Source organism: Rhipicephalus microplus, chromosome X, assembly GCF_043290135.1.
Source record: "Rhipicephalus microplus isolate Deutch F79 chromosome X, USDA_Rmic, whole genome shotgun sequence".
In the NCBI taxonomy this organism is placed as follows: Eukaryota; Metazoa; Arthropoda; class Arachnida; order Ixodida; family Ixodidae; genus Rhipicephalus; species Rhipicephalus microplus.
In genome coordinates this window covers 17,884,130-17,899,662 of record NC_134710.1, presented here as the reverse complement: position 1 = coordinate 17,899,662, position 15,533 = coordinate 17,884,130, and the positions used below count along the sequence as shown (strand labels likewise).

At 44.6% G+C, this 15,533-nt stretch overlaps 1 pseudogene; it reads left to right on the top strand.

The window, feature by feature from the left end:
* The first annotated feature begins 5,362 nt into the window (after positions 1-5,362).
* On the top strand, positions 5,363-6,097 carry LOC119175586 (cyclin-dependent kinase 1 pseudogene; annotated as a pseudogene).
* The last annotated feature ends 9,436 nt before the right edge of the window (positions 6,098-15,533 follow it).

The following is a 15,533-nucleotide window of genomic DNA, read 5'->3' as shown; positions in this document are numbered from 1 at the left end:
TGAGCACCAAGAAAGGTGGCGTCACTATGAAGGGCAAGCGGAAATCGAATGGCGCCGACGACATGTCGACGACATGCCGACGCGGCGATCATGGACGCAGCATCTGAGCCGCCATCACAAATGCGTGCTGCCGCCGATGCCCCCGCGTCACTGCTGCCCGTTTACTGTTACAAAAAAGCAACCGATGCTGTATTACGAACTTTTCTGCCCGCACCAAATCATTCATGACCTAAGCGAATGAGCACATTACGCTTTCGTTCTTCTTTTTCTCCTATGCAACTTTGCAATTTCTTCCCACAGTTCTGCTTCTGAATAAGATCAAGGCGTCTGTTTGTGAAGATGAATCCGAATGAGGCTTCTCCTGACATTATACATAAAGTGTCTAAATTTGTGCTAGCCGCTATGCCACATTCTTTCCTCCATGCGGTGTAGATTGCCCACTTAAGCTTAGCTTTGATTTGAAAAATGCGCCCTTTTGTTTTTCAGGCTTAATGGACCGCGTTCTTAAAGATCTCTGTGAGTTCGCTCTGTCGTATCTTGACGATGTTGCCGTCTTCTCAAACAACTGGGAAGAACAAGTCGAGTATTTATGCGTCATGCTGAACAGGATGAAAGAAGCTGGTGTTACCGTGAAACCTATCAAATATCACCTGAGGTGTCTTACCTTGGACACGTTGTGGGGCTTGCCCGGCGTACACCTTCAGAAAAAAAGGTAGCCGCCGTCTTGAACTATCCACGACCAACCACGAAATCCGAGATAACGGCATTCTTGGTCCTAGCTGGATACTATCTGCATTACGTGCAAAACAACTCTAGCATTACCAGCCCTCTTACTGAAGCACTTCGAAAGTCCGAGCCGGTTAAAATAGTATGTGACTTGGAAGAGGAGAATGCCTTTTGCAAGCTGAAACACGTCCTAAGCGAAAAACCCGTCCTCATGGCACCCGATTTCTCTAAGATATTTGTCATTCAATGCGACGCGAGTGATTGTAGCATGGAGCTATATTGTGCCAGAGAGACAGTACTGGTCTTCCTGGCACGAGCGCACCCGAGATCCGAGCGACGTGGAAGCAGCTCGCCTTTCTGGCGCATTGTCGGTTGGTGGGTGCTGTTACGCCTGGGAGTCCTCAACGAACGTCAACGCTTCTGCGAAGACAATCTGTATCAAGGCCAGCGATCGAGCCCGCCTGACGCGATCAGCTCCACGACGTCATAAAGCGGCGGCGCCGGTCTGCTTTACGCAACGCACAGTGAGCCCCCTCAGCCCACGAGCCCGATGAAGCAATCGGCGCCTTCAAGTCTGGCGAGTCTTAGTCAATGCGTGGCAACATCACTCGTCCTAGGTTGCAACCACGCGCAGCGGCTCCGGATTTGATGATCATGACGCAGCCCAGTGGTGGAATCCCGTTGGAGGATTCTGACATCGCGGCCAGCTGCTCTTCTGGTTGGGCGTTGGTGACGAAAAAGGTCCTACCGAGTCCTAGAAAAAAAAACAAAAAAGCCAAGCTGCGCGTCATCAGCAGTTGACCTATGAGTAAGAAAGAAGCTGATGTACGCGTCAGAGAGGACATCTCGGCTCTTCGAGTCCCTAAGCTGTCGACCCCAGTGCCGAATATGTAACGCCTCTATTTCTATGCTGTACATAATACTTTGCCTTAACTCACCATCGTCTCATCCGCTCGTCTATCAGCTCTGCGCAGAAGCAGTCGCGACCTGAGTAACACACGCTACCAAACGGCTAATGACCTTGGCGGCGAATTTTGGAACAGTGGCGCTTTCGGGACCGTGTTGACGTCGCGCCTTCGTAACAACGCACGAAACGCACTCACAGCTACAGATGATCGCGAATAAGCGTCTCAGTTGTTACTTCGCTGTCTTTGAAAAGGGCACTCTTTTCCCAAACGGATGCCATGCAACAATTGCAGTGAACTTTGTGCGCCCAGTAATTACAACAGAATTGTTGCTGTGAAAGCCGAAGGCAACCAAAGGCGTCGGATTGTTCCCAGCGCGAGGTAACTGCGCGTGTTAGCGCTGCCCCTCCTACCTTACCGCGGGACAAAGTACGCGTGGGAGATTAGAGCGCTTGACGCCGCTTCATGACGATGTGATGACGCGCTCTCATTGCGCCAACTTGCCGGTAATGCAGAAAACACGATAGTTCCTCACGAGATGCCCGTCACCAGCTGCAAGTGGTAAATATAAATAGCATGCCAATTAAATGTCGGAGGAAGTGCACATTTGTGGCTCACTCGTAAACGCCTCACAATCACGATGCAGAGGTCACACGTTGAATTCCACATGCGAGAGCCCTTTTTGAATTATATATTTTATTTTCTTGCTTGTCAAATATATAATGATGTATGTATGTATGTATGTATGTATGTATGTATGCATGTATGTATGTATGTATGTATGTATGTATGTATGTATGTATGTATGTATGTATGTATGTATGTATGTATGTATGTATGTATGTATGTATGTATGTATGTATGTATGTTTGTATGTATGTATGTATGTATGTATGTATGTATGTATGTATGTATGTATACATGTATGTATGTAGGTATGTATGTATGTATGTATACATGTATGTATGTATGTATGTATGTATGTATGTATGTATGTATGTATGTATGTATGTATGTATGTATGTATGTATGTATGTATGTATGTATGTATGTATGTATGTATTTATGTATGTATGTATGTAGGTATGTATGTATGTTAATATGACACCTTCTTAAAATCACCTTAGCTATGACAAAGGAGGGTTTCTAAAAATTACTGGAGTACAAATAATTGCCAGGCGCGAAGACATGCCTAGGGCAAGATGGCGAATGCAGCAGCCGTCTTACCAGGGGCATGATAAATTACCACCGTTCAGTGATAAAAACTGATAATGCAGTGCTTCCATCGCAACCCCAACAAGTTACATGTGGACACTTTTAGGGCCACATAGCGCTCAAAGTCCGTCTTAGTGTTTCTAACTTTCCATAGTAAGCCTCTATTTGCATGTACAGTTCATTGGAGATTCAGTGACCCATACTTGCTTCAGTGCGTTGTATCGTGGGGAAACACTATATTTCAAGAATTTACGTAGCGATTACACATATATATCAAAACCACTTCACCTCTAAGTGGGCACTACCAGAAAAGAGCATGTTTCCGACATGTTGGAAGGGCCAAAGCTGGCTTCACTTTTGCTGCCAAGGCATTGCGGGAGCTTTCATTCCAGCAACTTTTTTTGAACCTCATTTGCTATAACTATAAAGTTGTGAGATATGCTATGGCTAGGACAGTTCTGGACGCGCTTTCGATGGGCTTCGGTTGGGAGAATGAGCACTTGGGTACACTTTGGAGGTGGATGAAAATACATTCCAACCTTTTGCTGTGTCAGAACATTCGTTGATTCATTTATTGATATATGGGATTTAAGGTACGAAACCACCATATGATGATTCGAGACGCCGTAGGGGAAGGCTTCGGAAATTTCAACCACCTGGGGTTCTGTAACGTTCAACCAAATCAGAGCTCACGGGCCTACATCGCTTTCACCTCTGGCGAAAATGCAGCCGCCGCAGGCGGAATTTGATCCCGCAACCTGCGTCCGGTGATTAGTGTGGTGATTCCTAGAATACAGAGGAAACCCACAAGAGGCCAATTTTAGCCTCGAAGTTTGGTTGCACCAACACTCTGACCTTCAAGAAGGAAATGGCTCTGCAAAAATTTGCTGTGTTGCCCTTACTTGGAATAATATAAAATAATAATAATAATAATAATAAAAATAATATAATAATAATACGCCACTTTAAAATCAGTAGAACGTTATGAGGTGGTAGATAATTATGCCGTACATGACTTAGACGTCATGATTATCATGTTCGGACGTGTCATTTACGTTCGCCCTTAATTCACGCGATGTGATACCAAATTGTCATATGTGTAGCTAACGAAACGGCGGCGAGCGTGCTATGAGCGTAGCATGAAGTCATGTTTCACATGGCACTTATATCATGATTATCATGGTTGGAAGTGTCATTAGGTTTGTCTTCCATTCATGTAACGTTATAAGAAATGTGGTATATGTGGAACTAGCGAAACGGTCGCGAACGCGTTATGAGCGTAGCGTGCAGTTCTGTTTCCCTTGACACGCATATCATGATTATCATGTTTGGACGTGTCAATTACCTTCGTCGTCTGTTCACGACTCGCAATAACAAATTTTGTACATGAGAAGCTAGCGAAATGGCCGCGAGCACATCATTAGCGTGGTATGTTAACATGCTCTTTATAACACGTATGGTATGTTTTTCATGTTTGTACCAGTCAAATACATCCGTCATATATTGTAATAATACTTATGCTACCGGGCGCTTACGTGATGTCAAAGGATGACATCCGTCATCCTTTGACATCACGTAAGCGCCCGGTAGCATAAAACTTCATGCGTACAATGCCTAAGATCTTAACTGGAGTACGCATCAATTGTGTGGAATCCGCATTATCAGAAAGATATTTCCTAACTAGCAAATGTACAGCGTAAAGCATTGAGATTTATGTTTGTAAAGTACAAACGTCTAGATTCCCCTACATAGTTGACGAAGCTCAATATACCAACGCCGGAAGCCCGGAGAAAAGTTTACCGCCTTTCTTCCTTCACAACTGCCTAAAAGGTAAAATCAATTTATCTCTCCCAGCATCTGTTAAGCGCCTCAGTACAAGAACAATATGGCACTATCGGAAACATTCGTTAGCACCTATCTTCGCTCCCACAAAATCACTTCATTACAGTTTCTTCTCTGATACAGTCGTGGATTGGAATTCAGTGCGAAAAAGTATATTCAGCTCTGAAGACGTCTTTAGCAATATCCTATAAACCATATTTTAAAGGTGTAGCACTCTTCTAGTTACCCTTACTGCTTGCATCTATTAATTGTTTGTATGACCCTATCCTTCAATGATTTTCGTACTAAATTTATTGCTTGTTTTGTTTCTTGTGTTCACCATAGCGTTGTTTGGATATAACTTTTTGCATTGTACCTGAAGGCCATGGTGCTTGAGACAAAATGTTGGCCTGCAGTATTTCCGGTAAAGGGATAAATGAAATAAAGAAGTGTGTCATCGGTTTAATGTCCAGTCCCACTTAGTGGGTATGAGCCAATCATCAGAACAATCAAGCAAGCAAGCAAACGTGGCCCTTCATGAGCAGGCAAAGCGCGCGGTCAGCTTTCGCGAGCTGCCAACCGTACCGCCATTGTCCAAACGATCCTTGGCGCACGCTACATTCGGCGAGCTACAGATCTCTACAGATCCGCACGTATCACCGCCTTCTCCGGCATCGGATAGGGTCCCTGGAATGATGAACGACTACGTCATCATAGAGAAGACTGGCGAAGGTGCGTACGGTGCCGTGTACAAGGCAAAGTGCAAGGCGACCAAGAAAATCGTCGCTATAAAGAAGATCTGGGTCGAGGATGGAGACGAAGGGATTCCAGTCACAACAATATGAGAGGTGGCCCTCCTCCACGAGTCGAAGCATGAGAACATAGTGCGTCTCATAGAAGGCCTCATGCCACCATCGAAGGCTGTACACTTGGTCTTCGAGTACATGACCATGGATCTGAGGGCGCTCTTGTCTTCTCATGCCAAGAACAGGACCTTTGATGACGCCGTCGTTAAGAAGTACCTCGGTCAGATTGTTGCAGCCATTCTATTCTGTCATCAAAGAAGAGTTCTGCACCGCGACCTCAAGTCAGCCAACGTGCTTGTCGACGGAAACGGCAAACTCAAGGTAGGCGACTTCGGCTTGTCCCGTGCCTTTACGCCACCAGTGCTGATTTTCACCGACAAATTGGGCACCTTCTGGTACCGTGCGCCGGAGACGCTCCTGGGTGCCAGTCGTTACTCGAGACCGGTGGGCGTGTGGAGTTTCGGGTGCATCTTCTTCGAGCTGCTGACAGGCAAAACTCTGTTCCTCAGGGATTCGGAGATCGACCAGCTGTTCCGAATCTTCCGTGTCCTTGGTACACCGACAGTGCAGAGCTGGCCTGAAGTTATGCAATTGAAAAACTGCAAGTTGACCTTTCCCATATAGAGAGAGAACATCGTGTCCACGCTGCTTCCTGGGTTGGACTTCGAGGCTGTAGATCTGCCTTTGCAGATGCTCATTTACAGCCCTGGCGAGAGGTACTAGGGCAAAGATGCCACAACACACTCCTATTTCACCGGATCGAGAGATTGCAAGAGGACGGCACACACCACCGACAAAGAAGGGCAATGAGACTTTGCTTTGGCAGCTGAAACTCCTGCTTTACCGTTCCTGCGGCGGCAGCTGGACCCGCAAGATCACTCAACACTTGAGTGGAGTACCTAAGAGAATTACCAGAAATAAAAGTTACGTGGGATTGCTGCGCGCCGGCTTCACCGGCCGTCGCTGCATTTGTAACAGTGTGCTGTTCACTTGTTAATGGTGCACTTGTGTGTGAGCTAGATTTAGCCAAATTATGTTCAACATCATCGGAAACGCTGAAGCCTGGCCGCTGCAGAAGTGTTAAGTGGGACCTTCTGCCTCACTTCAGCAGAGCCACACTGGCATGAGAAAAAAAAAGTTTCAAGAGAAGTCAGCAGCGCCAGATGCCCAGGTGGCCTAAATTTCCGGAGCCCGTACAATTTGAAACCCATACATGTAATATACAGACTTTGAAAACTTGGCGATGTTGCGCCAGTTGGTTGGTGCTGCCGCAAGCGGGGGCTGACAGTGGCGCAGCTGTCGCAACACGCTTCGGCAAGTCCAGACACGTGAGCCGGATCGAGTGTGTGCAGTGTGCTTGACTGCGGTTACGCAGTCTCTTTGTGTTGCCATACGTACACTGAAAGTATCGGGCATGCTGCTGTGATCTCGATAGCGTGGATGTTCATTCTTTTACAATATGGTGCCTAGAATATTTTATACATTGCTTGAACCTACGTCACCCGACGTCACTGCTCGGCGCAAGTCGACCATTTTTATGAACCACAGTCAGGCCTTCTTCAGCCGCATCTATTTAGTTAATTACTTATCCCTGTACCCTAAAGTTCCGAAAGCATTACATAGTGGAGGGGGGTAATAGTATACATACATAGAAGGAACACAAGCACTAAATAATATAAGGTTTGAAAAACTGAATATCATCCTGCAATTATAAAGAACAATAAAATGTAGTTATAAAAAGTACATGGAAAGTAATTATAAGGACAAACTGCACTGAAAATAAAAAAAAGAACAACGAGGCCGAACATTTTTTCCCACACAGTGGTGAAGTGACCGAGCTATACAGTTTGCTAGAAGTATCATTATGCGCACATGTACATCTGAGGCAGTTATACAGGGTTGCTCAAGCATGATGATGAAGTTTTAATTTGTCGGTGAATTGGTCATGGCTTTTTGTACAAACAACATCCTTAGCAGTTTATTCCATTGATTAGTAGCAAAAACCAGTGGCAAATATAGGAACAGGTTTGTACGGGAAAACAAATGTGTAATTAGACTTCATGATCAAGGCGAGAGAATATTCGATGGGCAGATTTATAAGGGCAGGCAATGGCGAATAATTATGAGAGAGATTCTGAAAGAGAGATAGAAGTGAGAACAGTCTACGTGACTGCAAAGACGGCAACTTCAGCGACATTTTATTTCATTTATGCTAGAAGTTTGAGAGGAATTTTTGGTATGAATCGGGCACGTTTGTTTTGAAGGGACTCTATTTTATTTATTAGGTAAGCCTGGTGAGAGCTTCATATTAGGGAAGCATAATAAAGTTTAGAACGCACTAGCGTATTGTAAGATAAAAGATTTGCACCAGAATTGGCGAAATGTAAGTTTCGTCTTATGAATCCGAGTTTCTTATACACACTGCAAGTGGTAGTGTAATGTGTAGGTTCCATGATAAGTCATTCGGTAAATGAACTCCCAAATACTTGAAGTTGCATACATTTTCTGCTCGTTTCTCATTCAAGGTCTAGTGATGAGTTATTGCGTTGATTTTTGTAGTAAATGAAAGAACCTTTGTTTCGTTCACGTTGACTTCCATCTGCGAGTCATGGCACCACATACGTTACATATTAAAGTCCCTCTGCAGATTATTAGCATCTTTACTGCTAGACAGCCTTTTACATGTCACACACTCATCCGCCAACAACCTTACTGTGAGAGTCATAAATTTAGCTATACCTTTAATGTAAATTAGAAATAAAATTGGTCCCAGCCCAGATCCCTGAGGCACTGCAAATTTCACGTCCTTTAATGGGGAATGTTTGGCGTTAACCACAACGGATTGTCAACGATTAGTCAGGAATTTCGATATCCAATTGATTACGTCACTGTCTCAGTTAAGGCTGGTAAGCTTTTTGATTAGTCAGCCACGAGGAACTTTATCAAAGGCTTTTTTAAAGTTTACAAAAAACGGCATCAATCTGTCATCAATCATTTGCGGCAATGTGAACATTGTGAGCATTATTCATGCGCGTCATCTCGTGATATGTACATACTCATCATAATCATTTTGACCTGTGTTGTGGGGCAGAGGCTCGGCAAGTAAAAAGAGTGTGTTGCAGCAAAAACGTTGCTTTACAAGTGGTGTAGAGTGTTTTTCGGTCCCCTGGTCCTCTCCCTGCAGCCCTTTTTCGTTATCTTCGACTACCAACCACCACTGGAACTCCGGTCGGGTCGCCGTCTGCGCAGTCAGCCTACGGTCATGTTGCAATACGAGCACAACAACACGGCTCAATCCATCCCGCATCATAATTAACTCAAATAACTGTGTTACACAAGATCATCCACGCAGGAAGACATGTTGGTTAACAGAAAGAAATCCTGTTCCCCTTAGTAATTCATGACTGCCGAATAAATTTTATGCTCGAGCAGTTTGCTGCATATACTAGTTAAAGAGATTGGTCTGTACTTATTTGGGCTAAAGCGGTCTCCGGATTTAAATATAGGTATTACGTGGGCTAGCTTTTAATCGTCGTGTACACATCCTGTGTCGAAAGACTGTTGGAAAACGGCCCTCAACATGGGACATAATTTTAATTTTACTATCTTTAGCAGCTTTGGGCATATTTGGTCAGGACCTGGTGCATAATTTTCATGAAGGCGATCAATGGCTGCTGCGATGCCTTGCAAAGTGATGAGAATGTCTTCCATTCGGGAAGTTGAAAAATTTTACGTAGGTTAGGTAACATTAGAGTTTCATCTGTAAATACAGAGCTAAAAAAATTACCGAAGTCTGTCGCTGCATTTGACGAGAAAAGGAGTTTTCCGTCTTTCGGTATTGATACCATAGGACCTTGGACCCGTTATTCGTACTCACTACTTTCCAAAATTTCTCGCTATTGCTTCTTATTATGCTAGAAATATCAAAGAAATAAAACTCGTCTTTTGCTGTTTTGATTTCCGTTCTACATACCAGCGCGTGTTCAATGTAACCCTTCCAGTCATTTTCAGACGCCGTATATTTCGCTCGCGAGTATAATCGTTTCTCCTTGATTATGCAGCGTATTACTAGAGTCGTAAACCAGGTGCTTTGTGTAGATGCAACTATGGTGACTTTGGGAATATACTTTCCTCTGAGCGAGATAAGATTATCGCGAATAAGTGTCCAATTCTTGTTTGTCGTTGAACCTATGAGGTTCTTCCTTTGCGATGGTAACGGGCGAAATTGTAGGCTGCTCAAATCGTAGCAACAGGTGCGGAAGAAAGAAGCAAACCACTAGTACGAGCTTTTTCAATTACCGAATGTTATTGAAGACAAGTGTGAGCATACGAAAATGTTCAGCGTGAACCGTTGGAGGACTGGCACGCATAAAAAAAGCGTGCACATTTTGACGAACAAGCGACAACGTTCGTGTTTGTGTGGAGCTCACTCAATTCGTAGGAGGTAACCGACTGAGAGATTAAGCACAATGACAATAATTAACGTAGATGCTCTTGTGTTCGTAGGAAAGCCGCATGCGTTTTTAAACGAGATGAACCCAGATTGGGCGCCATCTCTGCAACTCGACTACGGCTCCAAGCTTACAGACGCTGCGTGGCATGAGCACCAAGAAAGGTGGCGTCACTATGAAGGGCAAGCGGAAATCGAATGGCGCCGACGACATGTCGACGACATGCCGACGCGGCGATCTTGGACGCAACATCTGAGCCGCCATCACAAATGTGTGCTGCCGCCGATGCCCCCGCGTCACTGCTGCCCGTTCACTGTTACAAAAAAGCAACCGATGCTGTATTAGGAACTTTTCTGTCCGCACCAAATCATTCATGACCTATGCGAATGAGCACATTACGCTTTCGTTCTTTTTCTCCTACGCAACTTTGAAATTTCTTCCCACAGTTCTGCTTCTGAATAAGATCAAGGCGTCTGTTTGTGAAGATGAATCCAACTGCGGCTTCTCCTGACATTCTACATGAAGTGTCTAAATTTGTGCTAGCCGCTATGCCACATTCTTTCCTCCATGCGGAGTAGATTGCCCACTTAAGCTTAGCTTTGATTTGAAAAATGTGCCCTTTTGTTTTTCAGGCTTAATGGACCGTGTTCTTAAAGATCTCTGTGAGTTCGCTCTGTCGTATCTTGACGATAATGCCGTCTTCTCAAACAACTGGGAAGAACAAGTCGAGTATTTATGCGTCATGCTGAACAGGATGAAAGAAGCTGGTGTTACCGTGAAACCTATCAAATATCACCTAGGCTATGGCGAGGTGTCTTACCTTGGACACGTTGTGGGGCTTGCCCGGCGTACACCTTCAGAAAAAAAGGTAGCCGCCGTTGTGAACTATCAACGACCAACCACGAAATCCGAGATAATGGCATTCTTGGTCCTAGCTGGATACTATCTGCATTACGTGCAAAACAACTCTAGCATTACTAGCCCTCTTACTGAAGCACTTCGAAAGTCCGAGCCGGTTAAAATAGTATGTGACTTGGAAAAGGAGAATGCGTTTTGCAAGCTTAAACACGTCCTAAGCGAAAAACCCATTCTTATGGCACTGGATTTCTCGAAGATATTTGTCATTCAATGCAACGCGAGTGATCGCAGCATAGAGCTTTATTGTGCTAGGAAGACAGAGCTGGTATTCCTGGGACGAGAGCACCCGACATCACAGCCACGTGGAAGGAGCTCGTCTTTCTGGCCCATTCTCTGGTGGGGGGGGGGGGGGTGCTGTTACGCCTGGGAGTCCACAACGAACGTCAATTCTTCTGCAATGACAATCTGTATCAAGGCGAGCGATCGAGCCCGCCTGACGCGATCAGCTCAACGACGTCATCAAGCCGCGGCGCCGGTCTGCCTTACGCAACGCACAGTGAGCCCCCTCAGCCCACGAGCCCGATGAAGCAATCGGCGCCTTCAAGTCTGGCGAGTCTTACGCAATGCGTGGCAACATCACTCGTCCTAGGTTGCAACCACGCGCAGCGGCTCCGGATTTGATGATCATGACGCAGCCCAGTGGCGGGTTCCCGTTGGAGGATTCTGACATCACGGCCAGCTGCTCTTCTGGTTGGGCGTTGGTGACGAAAAAGGTCCTACCGGTTCCTAGAAAAAAAAAAACAAAAAAGCCAAGCTGCGCGTCATCAGCAGTTGACCTATGAGTAAGAAAGAAGCCGATGTACGCGTCAGAGAGGACATCTCGGCTCTTCGAGTCCCTAAGCTGTTGACCCCAGTGCCGAATATGTAACGCCTCTATTTCTATGCTGTACATAATACTTTGCCTTATCTCACCATCGTCTCGTCCGCTCCTCTATCAGCTCTGCGCAGAAGCAGTCGCGACCTGAGTAACACACGCTACCAAACGGCTAATGACCTTGGCGGCGGATTTCGGAACAGTGGCGCCTTCGGGACCGTGTTGACGTCGCGCCTTCGTAACAACGCACGAAACGCACTCACAGCTACAGATGATCGCGAATAAGCGTCTCAGTTGTTACTTCGCTGTCTTTGAAAAGGGCACTCTTTTCCCAAACGGATGCCATGCAACAATTGCAGTGAACTTTGTGCGCCCAGTAATTACAACAGAATTGTTGCTGTGAAAGCCGAAGGCAACCAAAGGCGTCGGATTGTTCCCAGCGCGAGGTAACTGCGCGCGTTAGCGCTCCCCCTCCTACCTTACCGCGGGACAAAGTACGCGTGGGAGATTAGAGCGCTTGACGCCGCTTCATGACGATGTGATGACGCGCTCTCATTGCGCCAACTTGCCGGTAATGCAGAAAACACGATAGTTCCTCACGAGATGCCCGTCACCAGCAGCAAGTGGTAAATATAAATAGCATGCCAATTAAATGTCGGAGGAAGTGCACATTTGTGGCTCACTCGTAAACGCCTAACAATCACGATGCAGAGGTCCCACGTTGAATTCCACATGCGAGAGCCCTTTTTGAATTATATATTTTATTTTCTTGCTTGTCAAATATATAATGATGTATGTATGTATGTATGTATGTATGTATGTATGTATGTATGTATGTATGTATGTCTGTATGTATGTATGTATGTATGTATGTATGTATGTATGTATGTATGTATGTATGTATGTATGCATGTATGTATGTATGTATGTATGTATGTATGTATGTATGTATGTATGTATGTATGTATGTATGTATGTATGTATGTATGTATGTATGTATGTATGTATGTATGTATGTATGTATGTATGTATGTATGTATGTATGTATGTAAATATGACACCTTCTTAAAATTACCTTAGCTATGACAAAGGAGGGTTTCTAAAAATTACTGGAGTACAAATTATTGCCCAGGCGCGAAACCATGTCTATGGCAAGATGGCGGATGCAGCAGCCGTCTTACCAGGGGCATGATAAATTACCACCGTTCAGCGAATAAAAACTGATAATGCAGTGTTTCCTTCGCAACCCCAACTAGTTTCATGTGGACACTTTTAGGGTCACATAGCGCTCAAGGTCCGTCTTAGTGTTTCTAACATTCCATAGTAAGCCTCTATTTGCTGGTAAAGTTCATTGGAGATTCAGTCACCCATACTTGTTTCAGCACGTTGTATCGTCGGGAACAACTATATTTTAAGAAGTCACGTAGCATTTAAACATATATATCAAAACCACTTCACCTCTAAGTGGGCACAACCAGAAAAGAGCATGTTTCCGGCTTCTTGGAAGGGCGAAAGCTGGCTTCACTCTTGCTGCCAAGGCATTGTGGGAGCTTGCACTCCAGCAATTTTTTTTGAACCTCATTTGCTATGACTATAAAGTTGTGAGATATGCTATGGCTAGGACAGTTCTGGATGCGCTTGCGATGGGCTTTGGTTGGGAGAATGAGCACGTGGGTACACTTTGGAGGTGGATGAAAATACATTCCAACCTTTTGCTGTGTCAAACATTCGTTGATTCATTTATTGATATGTGGGATTTAAGGTACGAAACCACCATATGATGATTCGAGACGCCGTAGGGGAAGGCTTCGGAAATTTCAACCACCTGGGGTTCTGTAACGTTCAACCAAATCAGAGCTCACGGGCCTACATCGCTTCCACCTCTAGCGAAAATGCAGCCACCGCAGGAGCAATTTGATCCCGCAACCTGCGTCCGGCGATTAGTGTGGTGATTCCTAGAATACAGAGGAAACCCACAAGAGGCCAATTTTAGCCTCGAAGTTTGGTTGCACCACAACTCTGACCTTCAAGAACGAAATGGCTCTGCAAAAATTTGCTGTGTTGCCCTTACTTGCAATAATAATAATAATAATAATAATAATAATAATAATAATAATAATAATAATAATAATAATAATAATAATAATAATAATAATAATAATAATAATAATAATAATAATAATAATAATAATAATAATAATAATACGCCACTTTAAAATCAGTACAATGTTATGAGGTGGTAGATAATTAGGCCATACATGACTTACACGTCATGATTATCATGTTCGGACGTGTCATTTACGTTCGCCCTTATTCACGCGATGTGATACCAAATTGTCATATGTGTAGCTAACGAAACGGCGGCGAGCGTGCTATGAGCGTAGCATGAAGTCATGTTTCACATGGCACTTATATCATGATTATCAAGGTTAGAAGTGTCATTAAGCTTGTCTTCCATTCATGTAACGTTATAAGAAATTTGGTATATGTGGAGCTAGCCAGACGGTCGCGAACGCGTTATGAGCGTAGCGTGCAGTTCTGTTTCACTTGACACGCATATCATGATTATCATGTTTGGACGTGTCAATTACTTTCGTCGTCCGTTCACGACTCGCAATAACAAATTTTGTACATGAGAAGCTAGCGAAATGGCCGCGAGCACATCATTAGCGTGGTATGTTAACATGCTCTTTATAACACGCATGGTATGTTTTTCATGTTTGTACCAGTCAAATACCTCAGTCATCCTTTGACATCACGTAAGCGCCCGGTAGCATAAAACTTCATGCGTACAATGCCTGCGTAAGATCTTAACTGCAGTACGCATCAATTGTGTGGAATCCGCATTATCAGAAAGATATTTCCTAACTAGCAAAGGTACAGCGTAAAGCAGTGAGATTTATATTTGTAAAGTACAAACGTCTAGATTCCCCTACATAGTTGACGAAGCTGAATATACCAACGCCGGCAGCCCGGAGAAAAGTTTACCGCCTTTCATCCTTCACAACTGCCTAAAAGGTAAAATCAATTTATCTCTCCCAGCATCTGTTAAGCGTCTCAGTACAAGAACAATATGGCACTATCGGAAACATTCGTTAGCACCTATCTTCGCCTTACAAAATCGCTTCATTACAGTTTCTTCTCTGATACAGTCGTGGATTGGAATTCAGTGCGAAAAAGTATATTCAGCTCTGAAGACGTATTTAGCAATATCCTATATAGCATGTTTTAAAGGTCTAGCACTCTTCTAGTTACCCTTACTGCTTTCTTCTATTAATTGTTTGTATGGCCCTATCTTTCAATGATTTTCGTACTAAATTTATTGCTTGTTTTGTTTCTTGTGTTCACCATTGCGTTGTTTGGATATAAATTTTGCAGTGTACCTGAAGGCCATGGTGCTTGAGACAAAATGTTGGCCTGCAGTATTTCCGGTAAAGGAATAAATGAAATAAAGAAGTGTATCATGGTTTAATGTCCAGTCCCACTTAGTGGGTATGAGCCAATCATCAGAACAATCAAGCAAGCAAGCAAACGTGGCCCTTCACGAGCAGGCAAAGCGCGCGGTCAGCTTTCGCGAGCTGCCAACCGTACCGCCATTGTCCAAACGATCCTCGGCGCACGCTACATCCGGCGAGCTACAAATCTCTACAGATCCGCACGTATCACCGCCTTCTCTGGCATCGGATAGGGTTCCTGGAATGATGAACGACTACGTCATCATAGAGAAGACTGGCGAAGGTGCGTACGGTGCCGTGTACAAGGCAAAGTACAAGGCGACCAAGAAAATCGTCGCTATAAAGAAGAGCTGGGTCGAGGATGGAGACGAAGGGATTCCAGTCACAACAATATGAGAGGTGGCCCTTCTCCGCGAGTCGAA